This window comes from Petaurus breviceps, unplaced genomic scaffold (assembly GCF_028583685.1).
Source record: "Petaurus breviceps papuanus isolate PSGF00001 unplaced genomic scaffold, PetGlider_PUasm1.0 90881, whole genome shotgun sequence".
Classification (NCBI taxonomy): Eukaryota; Metazoa; Chordata; class Mammalia; order Diprotodontia; family Petauridae; genus Petaurus; species Petaurus breviceps.
Window position 1 is genome coordinate 20,097,150 of NW_027187369.1, and position 16,990 is coordinate 20,114,139.

The 16,990-nt window shown below is 45.1% G+C and overlaps 1 protein-coding gene and 1 long non-coding RNA gene across 2 annotated transcripts in view; one reads left to right on the plus strand and one right to left on the minus strand.

Moving 5' to 3' along the window:
• LOC138150550 (uncharacterized) overlaps positions 1-16,581 on the minus strand; it is a 29,821-nt gene extending 13,240 nt beyond the window's left edge. Inside the window, exon 1 of the long non-coding RNA XR_011165588.1 lies at positions 16,450-16,581. This is a non-coding gene — a long non-coding RNA (uncharacterized lncRNA). The remainder of the gene's footprint in view (positions 1-16,449) is intronic.
• Positions 16,243-16,990, plus strand: part of SLITRK2 (SLIT and NTRK like family member 2) — an 8,555-nt gene continuing 7,807 nt past the window's right edge. The window contains 1 exon segment of the mRNA XM_069073987.1: positions 16,243-16,573. The gene's annotated coding sequence lies outside the window, so the exon portion shown is untranslated.

Here is a 16,990-nt window from a genome sequence, read left to right on the forward strand (position 1 = left end):
GAGGGATGTGTACCCCTTTGGAGTTTGCCTACAAAATGTAAACAAGGGACAAGAAAGTAACCAAAGCCACATCAGTGTGATATGTGAATGGGGCTCAATGAGAAGGAAAAAAAGCCAGTGAAGCCAAAAGGGAAGGGGAAAAAACCCTTCCTTTTCACCTCATTGATTTTCAATAGCCTTTGAGCTTCTTGTCCAACTGTTCCTTGGAGGTCAATTTATTTACTTTCTAGTCCTCCCCTCCTTCCCCCTCCCCATTTCTAGTTTTTTCTTCACTTTGTATGAATCCTAACGACCAGCTACCTCTACGGATTGTGACACTTCCATGACTTGTGAATATTAATAGTTGAGCTCTCTTCACCAATGGTGACTTTTTTTTAATCAAAACTCCTTAATGCAAATCCTTAGGAATTGGTCTGCCGGATGTATCTCTTTAGAATGGAGCGTGCTGCATCACAACATTTCTGAATGTTCCTGCATACTCAGCATTAAAACATCCACCCCAGCACATACCTTCCCATATATTTCTACTAGGCAAACATAAATACATAAATAAACAGAACTTAGTACAGAACCTCAGCTGCATTAGACTATTCCAATAAAGACCAATGTCAGACCGAATAAATTTGGTTTCCTCCTGAACGCATAAGGTCGTAACTTCAGACCAAAATATAACTTCCAGTTGCAGTGAGATTAATAGGATGGAATGTGTCAGAATAGATGAAATATTTCTGCCTTGCACCCCTCTCCTGTTTTTCTTCCAAACCTATTCCTAACACCTATCAGTAGCACTTGAAAGCCTTCCTCAGTCCATCTGATGGTACTCAGAGCCTAAGCATAAAAAGTTAAAGGCACTGGTTTCTAGTGCTGGCCACAAGAGATGAGAGTTCTGGACTTTGCCATTGTGCAAACTTATGCAAACAAAGAGAACCCACCTGTTTTCTCTTCACCTTAATTTCCTCATCTGTAAAACTGAAATAATTCTGTTTCCTCTCTGAATCACAAGATTGTTTTGGAAACAAATTTCAATAACATATGGAAAAGAGTGTTTCACCTTTTAAAAAACATCACAAATTTAAATTGCTAACAATTGGGGTGGATGAAAGCTTCTTAACTGAGGTTCACAAACTTTTTGAATATTTCAATAACTGTATTTCAGTATAATTGATTTCCTTTATGATCCTATGTATTTCATTTTGCTCATTATAAACATTCTTCTAAAACAGGATTCAGGCTTCACCAAACTGCCACAGGGGTTGTTGCAGCAAGCTCCTGAGTAATTAATGATTAAAAAATGAATTGGGAAGTATTTAACAAAATAAATTAAAAAAATACAATAGAATATGGATAATGTTAATATGTGGTTTTCTAAGTCAATATATGACCCACAGGGATCCTTATATATGGTTTTTGTATTTGAGTTGGATACCACTGGTCTAGATCATGGATGATCATTTTCTGTTTTTAACCTAAAAGCTTGGTATCATGCCTAAGAGCAATATGATTTAATAGGTAGAGTGTTGGGTGTAGAGTCAGAAAAACCATAGAAAGCATGGTATAATGGAGAGCATGCTGGACTCATCATTAAGAATACTTACATTTACATCCTACCAGGCTAGAAGTGTCTCAGGCCAGATTTGAACTGAGGAAGATGATACCAGGCCTAGTACTACACCATCTAGCTAATACATACATACATACATACATACATACATACATATATATATGTGTGTGTGTGTGTGTGTGTGTGTGTGTCTTCCTCCAAAATGAAATTATCAGCACCTAAGAGTCAGGATAGCTGTTTTAATTCTGACTCTAGGTATAGTCAGAAGTTTTATAATCTCCAAACATTATAGGGGAAAGAACACTCGACTGGAGCCAGAGGACCTGAGTTCAGATCCAGACTTGGCCACCTATTTGCTTATGTGACCCTGGGCAAGTCACTTCATTCCTTTTGGCTTCAGTTTCCTCATCTGTAGAATGGAGTGGGATTTAGAGGGCCTTTAATGTCCTTCTAATTCTAAATCTGGCATCAGAAGATCCTCTGGCCTGTTATCCCTTATTATAATAGCCATTGCATGATTTACTTCTGTGAAATTATTCCATTTATGAATTTCTGAATTTTGGAAATTTGAAGATTATTTCTAAAGTGTCATCTTAGTGGCTACAATTGTTCCTTTGGTCACATAACCCTCGTCTGTCCTTTTAACTGTAAAAATAGTTTTAAATGCGTGGTTTGGGGAGGCAGTGATAGTCAATATCCAAGGCATAAGACAAAACTTGGATAAATAGGTCTCTGAGCAGCGCTATCAGGTATTTAATTCATTCTGATTTTCATTTACTTCCTTATGGACAGTTTCCTCTACTAAAGTCCTTAAGTTATGCCTCACTGTGCATGGTCTGGAGGTACAACACATCCTCTGTCAAGTCTTGCCAAGCTGAAAAGACTTCAAGCATTGCCTGGGGATGGATTTTTTTTTTCCTTTTGGAGGGCAATTGGGGTTAAGTAACTTGCCCAACGTTACACGGCTAGTTTTTGGGGTTTTGTGTGTGTGTGTGTGTTAAGTGTCTGAGGCCAGAACTGAACTCAGGTCCTCCCGACTCCAGGGCCGGCATTTTACTCACTGCATCACCTAGCTGCCCATGGGGATGGATTTCATGCAAGTTCAGAGAAGGTCATCACCAGATGGGCTTCATCAAGATGCATTTTCTGGCCATAAGAGCCTTGGAAGATTGCTGAACTGATTGAGTAAGTTGAAGTATTAAAGTAGTAGGTGGCACAGTGGGTAGAGTGCTAGGCCTGAAGTCAGGAGACTAATTTTCCTGAGTTCAAAGCCAGCCTCAGACACTTAACTAGCTGTGTGGCCCCGGGCAAGCCATTTCACCCTGTTTGCCTCAGTTTCCTCATGTGTAAAATGAACTGGACAAGAAATGGCAAACAACTCCAATATCTTTGCCAAGAAAACCTCAAATAAGGTCACAAGAGTTGGACACGACTGAAATGACTCAACACCCACAACAATGTTAAAGTAGTCTAGCTACTGTATTGAGGAAGAGGGGAAGTACTGATCAAGGGACCCCCCCCAGTCCCCTTCCACCCATTTGATAAAACTACAAGATGAAAGGGACAGATAAACAGAATCAATGAGGTGACATGATTTTGCCCCTCTTCCAACTTTAAGTGGTTGCATTCCCAGCTGGAAGAGAAAGCAGAAAGAAACGTTTATACTTCATTGCTCCTTTAGGAGGTATGAAGAATTTCTCCATGAATGTGATGGAATTATAAGGCAGCTAGCCATTGGCTGGCTGAAGGAACAACCATAACACTGGTGGCCTTTAAAAACACCAGCCAGCTCTGTAGACAGAATACATTCCGTAAAGTGGAGGTGCTTCATCTGATGTCCATGGATAGATATCATGGGAGAATGGGAGGGGAACTGGGACGGGGAAAAGTTATGTCTTTTTCAGTATTATTGGTTTCCTTTGTAATCCTCTATATTTCTTTGCATGTTTTAAAGCAATATCATTCTGAGAAGGGGTCCCTAGACCTCACCAGAGTGCCCAGAAGGTCCAGGACACAAAAGAGTTAAGGAATCGTCTCTGGAAGTCATGATAAGAGCCAGCTCTGGGGGAAGAACCCCACTCTTAAAAGGACTTTGTTTTTTACCTTTTTCTTTCAGTATGCAGCAAGGGGAAAGGGAAGGCCTTTTCTCTCCTTCCCGTTATTGGCAATGGCATCTTTCAGTGGAGAGACTCAACAAGAAGAAACTGTTTCTATCCAGGCCAGTGAGTCCAGCTACAAAGTTGAATTGTAGAGAGAGGCCCCCGCAAAAAAGCACAGGAAGAGCAGTGTGATGGCATTGTGAGAAAGGACATCAGGATCCCACTTTGCTGGACGTGTGAGTTGCCTTGATCACTTATGTTTCCTATGTAATTGCCTTTCTACTGGTGTACTCCATGTGTGTGCTGATGCTATTTTGAATTCTGGGAGAGTGTGCCCCAGGTTCATGGCAGAAGCATCTTTTCATTATTACTTGTATTATGCTAGCTAATTGTGCCAACTGGCTGATTATTCAAGGGGTAGCCTGATGAGCCCTAGTCTGAGTGGGAAGGATCCCCAAAGTACCTTGGATTTGGAATAGTCACCCTCTAAACTATGAAAATTAATTGGGAATAGGGTAGCCCAGAGGGGGACTACATTAAGAAAAGTATATAGCACTTTGAGGTTTGTAAAGCATTATCTCATTTGTAAAACATCACATCATCTACATAACAGCCCTGTTTGGTAGGTACTATTTTTCTTCATTGTACAGAAGAGGAGAGAAGTGACTTGCCCAGGGTCACACAGCTAGCAAGTATCTGACCCACATCTTACTGACTCTTAAGTCCCAGCACTCTCTGCGTTATGCCATATGCCATGCTGCCCCTCCCCTCTCATAATGAATTCTAAATGTACAAGTTTCCATAAAAGATTAACTTTGAAACTGTTTTGATAGTTGGCACTCATGCTTCTTAGAAGCCACCAAAAGTACACTCATAATATTCTTATAGAAATGGTGACTATAATACCCCTTATATTGTAATTATGGATATTGAAACTATCTTGATATTGAACTACATAGAGATATTGAAACTATATACTTAAGAGAGTAAATTTGAAAGGATCCTGGAATCATATTTATTTGGGTACTGGGACCTGATGGAGGATTTCATCCCAAAATGTAAAATGTGTTTCTACCATTTGGGGAGGTAGGTACCAGGGGGGCAGAATGAAAAACCTGACAAATGCCATTTATTTTATATGTCAGTCTGCTTAATAATGTCAATGGCTTGTGGACGGATACCATATTATTTGCCTAAAAATATTTTTTTCTACATTACTCCTCATGTTCAGAATTCTTCCTAAAGAGGCATGTTAGATGTGGGGAAATGTTTAATTTTCATTCAATGGAGTGAGAGTTTCCTAAGTGCCTGTGAGGAGTTCACTGTGCTATGCCCTAGGGAGGAGGGAAAGAGAGAGGAAAGAAGGAAGGAAGGAGGGAGGGAAGGAAGGAAGGAATCAATCCGTGCCTTCAAGAACCTTGCATTCTACACCAGTAACTAAGTAAATTTGAAGACTGTTTTTGTCTACTTAGTCCAGAACTGTGATTTTATCAATGTAGGAAATTCCCTTGTTGGGACATTCCCTTCAGGGATACAACTCTGCACCTGTCAGTAACTAAGAGTTTGGCATAGTGTTGGGGTCTTAGGAAGAGCTTACATAGACTCACGAAACAGGTATGTTTCCCAGGCAGGACCTGACGCCAGGGCTTCCTAACTCAACGGGCTGTATTGCCTCTCAGACAAAACCAACTTCCAAAATAACTCATACATTTTACTTAAATTACTTTTTATTCAAATATCTCTAAGTACTTCACACTTGTTATACAATGATATGGAAAAGGGCACCACAGAAATAAAACCACAGCTATGACCTTGTTTAAAAAAATTGTCTTGAGAATCATCAAACAAGAGTGTTTTATGGTTTCGTAGATCATCTCCTGTGACACTTGTAACAACCCTGTTCGGTAAGAGTGCTCTTACTTCACCCATTTTACAAAAGAAGAAACTTAGGCTCGGATCCATTAAGTGACTTGTCCAAGCTCACACGGTAGTAAGTGTCAGATGAAGGATTCAAACCCACATCTTTCTGACTCGAGGTCCAGCCCTCTAGCCACTTTCTCAAGTTGCCTCTACAGCATACTTTTATCTGACCATATCTGATCATTGGTTCCAAACACAGGAACTTTTCAAAAAATCAGTAGAAAGCAACTTTCCAATAAATTAATACATTTAAATATTTTACACACTTGAGGCAATCTTCTCCTGTAATTATCTATGCAACAATCCGCACAATCACTTTTGTGTTGCTCATCATTTTTTAATGTATTCATGGGCCCTTTGGAGATTGCTACCCACCTACTTTAGAATTTATACTGACAAAAAGGAAATAACCACAATTTTATTTTCTTTTGCTACCAGTAATGTTCCACGGGGAAAGCAGGCTGCTAAACATTTTCTGTGGGCTGGTAAATATTTAATACTTGTTTACAAGACTGCTTTAAATTTATATATGTCATGCTTTACATGTCTAGACCAGTTCAAAGGAAAATAGCATTTTTCATTTGCAGGAATCACTGTTTGCCCTATTTTTTTTCCAAACAGACAAGTCAATTTCATCTATGACTACACTGGAAAACAGTAGAAAAAGAAACAGGAAGTGTCTTTTCTGGGTTTGTCGCCCCCTCTCACTTCCTTCCCCTCATCCTAGCCCCCTGTAAAGAAATCCTCATTCTTTTAGAGAGGAGATTTTTTTTTTCCATTAAAGACTGAATATAAATCTAATCTGTATAAAAGTTGTCTTCTCCGGTTCCCTGTGGCTACTAGCATGCCTCCCTTCTTCTGTAAAATGTCGCCTTTTGCAGCACAGCCCCCCAAAGATTGCAGCTGTTAGGTGGCCTCTGAGCATTGTTTGGTAGCTCCTGTTAACACCCTTTAAACAGCCACACAGAAAGACGCCAACAGAATTGAACTAAAGATAGAGAGATAACAACATTAACATGTACCCTTTTAGCAATAACACAGGGTCTGGCTTCCAGAGAGGCAGATCCTAGACCCAGTCCACAGCTTTGCTCTCTAGAAAACAATGTGTGATGACAGGGTATGTATTTTATATTAAGGAAACAGACGATTTATTTAGAAATGCACTTGCTTCCCGGCAGTTATTCTGGGCAAGGTAAGGAAGGCAGAGTTTGGTGTGGCAATTAAGAAGCTCCTGCATCTATTTATATATTCCTCTTTTTCTCCCTAGCAGCTTTGCTTAAGCCAAATGCTGCCTTCCCTGCTTAGTCTGCCCAATACAACTGCTAGAAACACAGGCATTGCAAAGTAAGCATTCTGGATACATATGAGTAATAAAGGCCAGTTTGTTTTGAAATCCTGCAGTGGTAAATGAGAGGCAGCCCAGTATAGAGGGGGAGTGGACCGGCTTAGAATTAGAAAGATCTACGTTCAAGACTTGCCCTTGACATACTATAACCACCACGAGGTGGGACCTGGTGCAAGTCCCTGGGCCTCTCAAAGCCCCCGACTAGAAATTATAGATGGGTTATTGATCTATATGGAAGGTTGAGGTTTCCTCCACCCTGCTGAAATCACAGATCTGGACTAAAATAATAGTAACAACAACAGTAATGATAAACCCAAGCATGTAACTATGAATATCCTATATACATGAATATGTGAGAATAGCTTTATTTTTAAATTGCTTGTTTGAATGACAGGCATATTCCAAGTATTTTCTGAGCCAGAATACACCAGAATGAATGGTGCATCCCCAAAGACCTCATTCCCTGCTCCCATGTTCTGTATTCTTAGTGGAGTGAGCGTATATGCTCATTGCTTGTAGATTCGTGCATGTGCTTAAAATATGACTTTCACAAAATGTATAGGGGGAAAAATCAGTGTGGGCCACCTAGAAAACAGCTCTCAATGTTTTGGGCATGAAGAAAGCCCAAGAAGCAGAGGGGCTGGAGAAGGGTGAGTAAGAAGGCATTGTTGTGGGGAGGATGTAGTTGAAATGCACAGAAAGGAACCTTGGAAACTTTACAGCCCTAAAAGCTTTCATTGCAAATTCATTACCATAAGAGCCAAGTTTTTGCAATTTGCTAAGTTAATGGCATGCAAATAGTCACCCCTATCTCAACCCTCCCAGAATGCACCTTGTTGTTTTGCAGGCTTGGGTTTCTTGGGATCTTCCTGTGAAGAGTAGAAGGGGAGGGAGGAGGTGGCAATTGTTTGATTCGAGCCAGCTCTTCTCCAGGATTAGAATGCAGGGAGACAACTTGGGGACGTTAAATAAGCCCCCCACTCCCTGCCCAAGTTATCAGAAGGCAATTGTGTCTCTAGAACCAACGGAATGTGGAGAGGGGTGCTAGTGGAGGCAGTATGCAGACAGATGTGGGCTGCTTCTTTCTTGTGTCCAGGACCCCCTGGGTACTCTGGCAAAGCCTATGGAGCTTTTCTCAGAATGAAGTATTTAAATGAAGAAAAACAAATACATAGGATCACAAAGAAAGGCAGTTATATTGTACCATAGCTATCAAAATATTTTGTCCAAAAATTCATCTGCCCCAGCCTAAGAATCCATGACCTTCCATGTTTTATCCACCAAACCCTGACACTCCCTCCTCTACATTTTTCAATTTGCAGAATTGCAACACAAGAAATCTTCCCTGAAGAAGAAATGGAGAAGGGAAGGAATAAAAGCACCTTCCAGGAAGCCCAAGCAAAGTTGCTAAGGAAAAGAAGAAAAATGCAAATAAGGATGGGGTACTGGAATCCTCTTGCTACTTAGCAGACAAAGTTCTGGTCTTGGAGGCAGTAAAGCCTGGGTCCACATTTCCTCCCTGTAGCTTACCAGTTGTTTGGACCTTGAGTGTCCTCTTCTCTAGACAGGGATAATAATCTCTGCTGTGTGGCTCAGTTTTCTCACCTACAAAATGGGGACATGAATCCCTGTAGTTCTTACCTTCCGATGGCGTAGGCATTTTACAAATTGAAAAATACTAAAACCACAGCTCATTTATTAATGCTATTTTCTACAAGCTCTTCTAACCTTACCATCTTGGAATAGCTGGGTTTTGGGGTAAGGGTGGGATTCTGGTCTTTTCCTGGCCCTGTAGTCTTTCTGGATAGATCTGAGGAGGTGGTGGAGGGGGTAGACTGAGTAGCTGCAGCTCAAGGTTTGAAGAAAAGGATGATAGCATTGTGGGGTGGGGGAAGAGGAAGAAGAGGAGAAAAGAGAGGGAGGGCACTGTGATGGTCCCAGATGTCATCTACCCACCCCCTTTATCGAAAGGACCATTTCACTAGAGGACCTCTCAGGCACATCCCAGGATCCATTGTCTTTATGGTGTGATAGAGGAATGAGTGATCATGGCATGATTCCCTACAGGATTTTTTTTCTGATAATAACCAGCTTATCCAAGTAAACTAATATGGACATATGGTCCCCAGCAAATTATCTGCAGGGTCCTTCTGACTTCTTCCCTGACCTTTGCCTTCTCGCAATCTTAGTCTTCTTGGCAGTTGGCTTATTTATCTATTTGTGATTACAAATAAAATGTCCTAGTCTATGATCTGGTACAAAAGAATCAAAAATGTTGTGGAGGTGGGGCAACTAGGTGGCACAGTAGATAGAATCAGAAGAACCTGAGTTCAAATCTGTGCCTCAGACACTTACTTGCTGTGTGTCCCTGGGCCAGTCACTTCACCCCAACTGCCTCCATCAAAAATCAGAGACCTGCTATTTCTGCCTTTTCTTTCCTCAGGTCACAGAGGTGAAAATAGAACATTAGAGTTGGACCAGTACCTGGAGGAACGTCTTATCCAACACCCTCATTTTACAGAGAAGGAACCTGAGGCCCAGAGAGGGCATGGTAGTTGACCAAGGCCACACAGTATGTTGGTGGCAGAGCCGGACCTTTAACCCATGGCTCCCAACTCCTGGCCTGCTGCTCTTTCCCCTAGGGAGGTTGCAGTGTTTATTTTAAAAGACCAGTGCCCAGGTTTTTGGAAGACACTTTTGGAGCACCTAGGTAAAATTGTGAAGTATTATCCATTTGAGCCTTTCTCTAGCTGTCCCTGGGTGATCAGTGTCCTGGTGTTTCCTGGACCTGCTCCCAAGAAACTCCAGACTATTGGGGAAATAAAGAAATGGATGAATCATTCATTAGCACCATATCATGAATTATTTCAATGTGCTAACACACACAACACCAGTCTGTCGGGTAGCATTGACTAAGTACCTACTATGTGCTGAGCACTGCTAAATACTGGGGATGCCAAACAAAAGGCAAAACACAATTCATATGGTGAAGGAGCTCACAGTCTAAGGGAGGAGACAGCGGGCAAACAGCTATGTACAAATAGGCTATAGATATAGATACATACAGGGAAAATTAGAGATGATCTCAGAGGAAGGCATTGAGATTAAGGAGGACTGGGAGAGAGAATTTCTAGAGAAGGTGACACTTTAGCTGGTATTTAAATGAAGGAGGAGAAGCTGGGAGGCAGAGGTGAGAAAGGAGAGAATTCTAGGCATGAAAAAGAGCCTGTGAAAATGATCCCAGTTGAGAGATGATTGTCTTGTGTAAGAACAAAGGGGCCGGGGACACTAAATCAAAAGGTATGAATGGGCGTGTTGTTGATGTACGGTGTAAGAAGACTGAATAGGTAAGAAAGGGCCAGGTTATGGAGAGATTTAAAATCCAACTGGGATTTTGTATATGAGCCTAGAAGCAATAGGGAGCCACTGGAGTTGATTGGGAGGGGAGGGGCAATGACATGGTCAGACTTGTGCATTAGGAAGGTTAACTTGACCGACAATTGGAGGATGGCCTGGAATGGAGAGAGGCATGAGGCAGGGAGACCAACCAGTAGGCTTTTGGAATAGTTGGAATAGTGTGTATGTGGGGGGTGGGAAGGGAAATAAGGTGCTGGACTAGGATGATGGTGGTGTTAGAAGAGAGAAGGGGGAGCATACATGAGATGTCTTGAAGGCAAATATATACCAGCTTTGGCAAAATAGATCAGATGCACGAGGGGTGAGAGAGAATGAGGAGTCTGGGATAACTCCCAGTTTTTGAGTCGGGTTGACTGGGAGGATGGTGATACCTAGACAGTAACAGGGAAGTTTGGAGCAGGGAGGGTTTTTGGTGAAAAGATAATGAGTTCAACTTTGGACATGTTAAGTTTAAGATGTCTATGACATATCCAGTTGAAGATGGGCTTTTGGAGAATTGAGACTTGAGGTCAGGGCTGAACAAATAAATCTGAAAATCATCTTTATAGAGGTGATCATTGAATCCATGGGAAGTGATGAGACCATTAAGTGAAATAGTGTAGAGAGAAGATAAGAGGGGCCAGGACAGTGCCCATACCCCACCTCCCCATTATTTTCTTCTCTATTGGTTTTTCAGACCGTAAGTCACACACACACACACACACACACACACACACACACACACACACATACACACACTCATACATTTGTTTTTCTGGTTTCCCCTTCCTGGACCAGGCCCTTCTGCCACCCCCACCTGCTTTCTAGGAAGCAGCTCTTATAAGAAGTAATAGTTTTGAGCTTTTCCTAGGCAATGGTACAACGGGAAAGCCCTGAATTTGAATCCTGGTTCTGCCTTTTTCTAGCTGTGTACCCTTGGGCAGTTCTCCAGACTTTATTTTCCTCTTCTGAATAGTTTTGAAGCTGCCTCACAACTCTGTGAGGTAGGCTATGTGGGTATTGTCCCCATTTCGCAGCTATGGCAACAGAGACTTAGAAGTGACTTGGCCAGGGTCTAACAGCTAATAAATGTCAGAAGTAGGATTTTAACTGAGGTTCTCTTGGCTTCAGGTCCAGCTATAGATGGATTCTACCATACTGTCTCTGAGGCAATTGGACTCATAACAGTTTTAAATCCTCTGATCCTTCCTTATGGCCCTCCCTGGGAACCTGGGCTGGATGCAAGGAAGCTGTTCTCTACATAGGCTGGGACAGGTAGTCCTGTCTTCTACCTCCAATGTGCTTGGATAAGACTCTTCCTGAACCCCAAGAAATCTCCACAGACCCCCTGCAGTGCTGGCCATGTATATCTACCCTTCACCCCTCTGCAGAGGCCTTAGGAACAGGCCAAGTGACTAAAGCCCTGCTTCCAGTCAGAGAACTTCGATTCAGATCCCATCTCTGAGGCTCACTATTTGTGTTAACCTTACACAAGTCATTTAACCTCACTGTGCCTCAGTTTACTCATTTGTAAAGTGAGAGAGTTGGACTAGATGGCTTCTGAGATCCTTTCCAGTTGTAGATCTAAGACCCCCTTTTCAGGGCCACTGCATCTAGTGGCCCTGACTAGGCCCATCCAGCCTCAGGAGATCACAAGGCTGCTGGGACCCCATCTTCATTGAGTTCCAAATCTGCTTGGGGTTCTAGAGACTGGAAGACTTAAGAGTAGGGAAATATACTCCTGACCTGGTTGGGCATTCATTTAGTCTCTGCCAAACTTTGTGGTCTGATCCTAGTTTTTATTGGGCTCAGCAAAATGGAGGCAATGGACTCCTATGTTCTGGTTAACAGATAAATTATTTTTATTATTTCAGCCTCAGCTTGGTCAGTAACTTCATCCTTCCTTATCCTTTTCCTTCCCCTTTAAAAAATCTCTCTCTCTCTCTCTCTCTCTCTCTCTCTCTCTCTCTCTCTCTCTTTCTCAAATTGGTGCCTAGAAGCAACAGCAGTAACAAAATTTATTTAAGATAGAGGTTTTATTTTATGCTGAAGATTTTTTTTTTCTTAATGCTTGTATGACTGCAGTGGCAGCTTCAGGAACAGAACAGAAAAACATTGTGAAAAGTGTTGAATACATCTCAGGGGGAGCTGACCAACCTTCAGGAGAAGACATCTTCCTATAAAATCTATCATCCCAAATGGCCATGTCCTCACATGATCTGTCCTTCTCTTTGTCCAGACCCTTCTACCCTAGCCCCCCAGGGCCTTCCCACATTCACTCTTTTGAAAAATATATATATATATATATATTAAGGGTTCAGTTGTTAATTACAATTCAGCAAAAAAAAGATTTGAAGTCTTAGATAACTTAGCTTAATAAATAATCTTTCATTCATTCATAGGAATTGCATTCTTGCTTGCCTCGTGGATAAGTCAGCAAAGACCTGGGTTCAAGTCCCAGTTTTGTGACTTTTTCTGGCACATAGTAGGCACTTAATAAGTGATCACTGGTTTGATTGCTTAAATGGCCCTGGCCATGTTACTCAATCTCAGCCTAAATTCCCTCATTTGTACAACAGGGATCGTTTCAAAGTGCAAACTTAAAGCCAGAAAGCATTTGGTGAACTTCAGGGTCCCCTGTGCTTGCCAGTTGGTTGGTTGGTTGTCATTTTATAGAACCTGTAGGGAGAGCTGGGAGTAAGGGTACATGGCGGCAGCTCCTGGGAAGCTTCACATAGTTTTAGATACGCCGGGACACTGAGAGATCCAGTGGTCCTGGGAGAGAGGAGAAGGGAGTGGGTCACTCGCCCATTCTCTTGGAGACACAGCTCTTTTCCACTCAGAGGCAGATTCTGGTTACTAAGCCAAGCTCCCTCGATCCTGTCAGTTATCCTTATTATTATCACAAACCATTACAGAACTTGGGGCCTTATAGGATTTTATTCATATGAAAATGGGAGGTGGTGGTGGTGGTGATTGTTTTTAAAGGAAGAGTAGTGCTTGCTCCCCTCTCCATGCTTTCCCATTGTGTTGTTAGTATACAGGCTTCATCTCTGAATTCAAAACATATTTAGGAGTACTTATTTTTTTCTATCTAGTGAGAGTGCTAGAATGGGAACTTCTTCTAAGATGCTTTTTATTTGCTTATTTATTTTGGTTCAGCCATGTGATTTCATCAATGTGGAGGACTTCCAATATGAAAAGTCCCTCCACTGGTACAGATCACTTACTCTTTTGCAATTTCTAACAGGAGCACTGAGAAGCCATTAACTTGCCTATGGCCTCCCAGCCAGGATGTGTCACAGGCAGTGACACATAGTCTTTGAACCTCAGTTTGCTGTACTCCAAGACCACCTATCCAGTGCATTCTTGGGCCTCTCATGGTTTGTTATGTTTGCATTTGACTAAATAATTGCAGACAGGTGCTGGCACCCTACTTGGCACAAGCACCCATCTGAAATCAATATATGTACGGCATGCTGTCCATACACACTGCTACCGTCAAATCTACAAACTCGTACTGTCACCTACATTCCCCTTCTCTCCCCCACCGGCAGGCCTTCCCCCTCAAAAAACTCCAAACAACTTAGGGCAAGCATCCTTCCTCATGCTGCCCCCAGTTTACTTTCTACTAAAGGGAACTTGGCTATTTCTGCTCACAAATCCCTGCAGTGGGCCAGGTAGAGAGGAGTACCCAGGGATCTGACTAGCAGCCCCTTCCCCAGGACCTCTGATTTCCAAGGCTAGAACAGCTCTGTGGCTGCAGTGAGAAGGAATGACTGGAACTGAGCTCGGAGATAATGAGAGAGGAGCAGCTCAGATCACCTCCTTCGAAGCCTCTGTCCTACTCACCCTCCTGCCTTCAGGGTGTTCCCAACCCCTCCTCTTCCACGGAAAGAGCCTAGCAATCTCCTTAGCACCCAACCGTGATCAGTACCAAATTGTGTGGGTGCTGAGCTGGGGGGGGGGGAGGCGGACTTTAAGGTCTAGGCAAGAAAGAAAGTGGGGGGGGGTGTAAAAGGAAGAAGAGGAAGGAGGAAGGGAAGGGGGAAGAGGCAAAAAAGAAACCACTCCTAGTTGTCTCGACTGCCACAGGTATCCACCCCACCCCTAGTGCCTAAACCATTAAAATTAGCTCCCAGGTTAACCTGGAAGAGACGAGGAAGCCTGAAAATTCGGGACAGTGCAGAAGGTTGTAAAGAGAGAGAAGGGAGGAGGCACTGGGACTATCTCATCTCTCCCCAGGGCTAGGCTTCCAGTGCCTTCCTCTTCCCACACAGAACAGCCAGGTTGAGCTCAGGGGCAGCCCCCAGCCATGCATGAGCCCCACTCCCGCCTGAGCTAGGGATTAGCTCCTTCCTGCAGTGTGTGCTGGCTTCAGTGAAGCAAACCTGAACATTGGGGATGAGGTGGGGGGGAAAGGAAAGTAAGCTGGCGAGCTTGAGCCGAGCTTCTCCTCCCCCCCGGCTTGCTCATTTCTCTGGGCTTCTGGAGCTGAGCCCACCTCAGGGCCTGGCTGCCTTCTCCCTCCTCATCCCCAACACAAAATTCAAGCCTTTTGCCCAGAAACCAGACCTGGCGCTTCCTGCACGAGTCTGGCCCTTTGCTTAGGATTCTGAAACAGGGGGAACTGAATTCCCAGGGCCCCCAGTCCAGTTGGACCAAGAGGCTCGCCTCCATCCCTCTGCCCCTCTTCCCACTCCCATGGATTGTCCTTTCTTTTCCGTTCTGGCCCCTTCCCCCTAGTCTAGCCTAGCAAGTGGTTCTACCTAATTCTAAACACAACACAGTAGGTTTTCTTTGCTCCCTACTGTGGCAGTGACTTTTTTCTGACACCTACTTATTCTGCTCCTTTCCCACAAAGAGAATCAGGTTAAGCGTCATTTTCTGGCGGATCTTAAACTTTAGGGAAATCACTCTCCCCCATCTCCTTCCACCCTCAGCTCGACCCCCTTCCAAAACTGAACTGCGGCTTTCAAAGGTAGCTTTCTGTCTGCGGTGGGGCGGGGGGAACCCTCCAGCCACCACCCTGGAAGGGATGCCTTTAGCTTTGAAACTCAGCTCTGGGTAGATAAAACAAAAACCCTTGGAACTCTGTTCGTTCTCTCTCGTTCTCTCTCTCTCTCTCTCTCTCTCTCTCTCTCTCTTACTCTCCCTTTCTCTCTCCTTCTTTCCCCCACCCCCTCCCCCCCCCCCACCCCCACCCCCCCCCCCCCCCCCCCCCCCCTAGGTCTGGGGGGAGTGGCTCCGTCATTCCTAGGATCTCCCCCCCCATTTGACTTCTGCCTTGGGAATCTGGGAGGAGACATCCTAGGAATGACCAAGCCACTCCCCCCAGACCTCCGCTCTGGTGTGGAGGTGCTGACTGGTGGGTGGAAGAAGCAGAGGCGAGGAGGGGCCGGAGGAGAGGTGCGGGGGAGAACCTAGCCGGCTCCGCTTTTCGCATTTTCCTTTCTGGACACCCCCACACGAGGAGTTGTGCGTCGTCTGCTCAGAGGTGGAGGAGTTCAAGGGAAATCGACGCACAGAGTGAATCTCGAGCGCCTTTGCCAAGCCACTTGCAAGGAAGAGGAACGGCGTTACCGGGCTTCCCCGGGTCTCACCGTGGCCGCGTGAACAAACCGCCACCGCTGCCGCCACCCCCCCCCCCCCCCCCCCCCAATCCCCTCACCCCATCTCCCTCCCACCCCCCCCAGCCCCATTCCCGGGCGTGACGTCACCCTCAGCTAGGTCCGAGGGAGCCTGCAAAAGCCTCTCAAATTCAAACTGATCGGCGCCCAGACGGCCGCCGCCAACAGCCGGGGGAAGGGAGCCGAGCCGCCACCACCACCACCGCAGCCCCGGCAGCTGCCCGGCGGAGTCAGCAGCCCGCGGCGCCCCGCGCCAGCCCCCCAGCACCCCGCCGTCCGCCCGCGCCCAGCGCACACGCACAGCCAGCCGGGCGCCAGGTGGCCAAACTTCCAGCGGCTCCACCGCTCGCCTCGCCCCCTCCTGCCTGCCCACCTCCAGGACTTTGGGTTATACCTCCAGAGCCCCAAACCCCCAGGACGCCTTCCCCGCCCACCATCACCCCAAACCCGAACCATCCACCCACCAGTCGTCGTCCCCCAACCCCCGGTCAAGCAAACCGTTCAGTCTGCAAGAAGCGGCGTCTTCTCCTGGCTGCTCCCCCCAACGGTTTCTCTATTTGCACCCAAAATGCTAAACTCCGGGGCCACCGCAAAGGAGGGGAGTCTCATCTTCTCCTGATGTGTGAGTACCGCAGCCCTTTCCCTTCCGCGGTCCTTCCCATTTGGTCCTCCCCCCCCCCTTCCCTTTCCATTCCTTCCCATCCCTCCCCTTCCCCACCCCCTTGCGCAAGAGGGGAGAGCTAGAGAAAGAGAAGTAAAGCTATTTCTACTGCTGCTACTGCTGCGAGACAGACTAGCTGTCCGCGGTCCCTTCCCCGGCTTCCCCCTCACCCCCACCCCCCAGAGGAAGAGGAGGAGGAGGAGGGCGGCTCGGTTTAGTAAGACAACTCGGTTACTAATGACTCCGCTGGCAGCAGGGACCCGAGGGGAATCAGGTGCATGGCTGTGTGTTTCGGGGAGGGCGGGTTGGCGGGCAGGCGGGCGGGCGGGCAGAGTGGAGGGCGAGGAAACAGCTTCGAAAAGCAATTGTTTCTGTCTG